Source organism: Podarcis liolepis (assembly GCF_965112155.1).
Source record: "Podarcis liolepis genome assembly, chromosome: 2".
Taxonomy (NCBI): domain Eukaryota; kingdom Metazoa; phylum Chordata; class Lepidosauria; order Squamata; family Lacertidae; genus Podarcis; species Podarcis liolepis.
The window spans coordinates 85,207,152-85,208,861 of record NC_139555.1 but is presented as its reverse complement, the minus strand read 5'-3'; positions in this window follow the sequence as shown (position 1 = coordinate 85,208,861).

Here is a 1,710-nt window from a genome sequence, read left to right as displayed (position 1 = left end):
TTCCTAAGTCCTTGTGCATCAACTACATGTACTGCTCTTCATGGAATGAGAGAGCTTTCTGGCAAATTGTTTGTCTGCCCACTCAGCCTGCCTGTGGCAAGCTCAGAGACCCTTATTGTCTCATCAAAGACTGAATTGGAGACATTTAAGCTAGAGAGAGCTGCACCTCCTTCATAGTCATTGACTAGTGGCAAAAAACAAACCAACTCAACAACCACCACTTCACAGCTGGCTGACTTGCTCCCTATTACATTTTCAACACTATGTAATTTGGACTTCTTTATTTAACCCCCTGAGTGTTTTTCTGGGTGTCTCATTGCATTACGTAAAGATGTTTCGGAGCCAGTTTTATATCTGTTTTTGGCTGGAGGTTGCTCCTCTTCTTCCTTAGGTCAGCTCATAGACAGTAAGTGCTTTTTAGTGTTCTCTTCCACCATATTTTTAGTGCACCGAATGAAAATGTTAAAGAGCAGAGCACTAGTCTGAAAATTCAAACCTAGGCCTCTTCCAGAAGCAAATATACTTCTAGAAGAATAACAGGGATGTGCTATATGCCAATTTTTCAGTGCCTGACTTTTACATACTCTAAGCTTTTTAAGACAGGACGAATAATCTACCGTATTTTTTGTCCCATAGGACGCACCTAGTTTTTTGGGGGGGAAATAAAGGGAAAAATTTTTTCCTTTATTTTCCCCCCCCCCAGCAGGTCGGGGAAACCGAACCAGGTCGAGGAACAGCGGGATGGCGGCACTGCGCCTCCCTGCTGTCCCCCAAGCTTGTGGGGCTGGCCCATGTCTGCCCGGCGCGGGGGGCGCTCTGCTTCAGGGCCCCCCGCCCGCCGGGAAGCAGGCTGCTATCCGCAGCATGGGGAGCCCTGCGGGGAACTCCTGCAAGACTCCCCACGCTGCGGATGTGTTCCCGAAGCGCCGGGCACTCTGCTTTCAGGGCGCCCGACGCTCCAGGAAGCAGGCTGCTATCCACAGCCTAGACAGCCCTGCGGGACCTCCCACAGGGCTGCCTAGGCTGCGGATGTCTTCCTGAAGCCTGGAGGGCGAGAGGGGTCGGTGCGCACCGACCCCTCTCGCTCTCCAAGCTTCAGCAAAAGCCTGCATTCGCCCCATAGGACGCACCCAGATTTCCCCTTCATTTTTGGAGGGGGAAAAGTGTGTCCTATAGGGCGAAAAATACGGTAAATACATTGATGGCTGTGGGGCTTCTGTACCATACTTAGTTCTGGCAATACTGATCGTAACTAGAGCTTAGACTCAAATGTTCATGGAAATGCAGCCAGCTCTTCCATCGCCACTTCCCACTTAGTGGACATGTTGCTTTGTCTGGTCTCTTCTGCCATCAGCCAGCCCCCTTCCTTCCTTCCTTCCTTCCTTCCTTCCTTCCTTGCCAACCTTTGTGCCTTAATGTCTATTTGTAATGTTTCCTGATTCTCCAGAGGTTAATTTGTTCTCTTCTGCAAGTCTGCCAGTCCACAGTTAGTCCTTCATTAGTATCCTGTATTATTTTACTCTGTAAACTCCCTGGCCAGAGATGGTTTATATTCTAGTCATTCTTCTGTCCACTTACTGACCTTATTGAGATTTGGTTTGATGATAGAATAAAGTTTTATATGCGCAAATGAGCAGGAGCTTTTGAGATGGCTGCTTGAAATATTGTCTTGTATATTCTTCAATATGGCCATTGTACCATAAAAGTTCT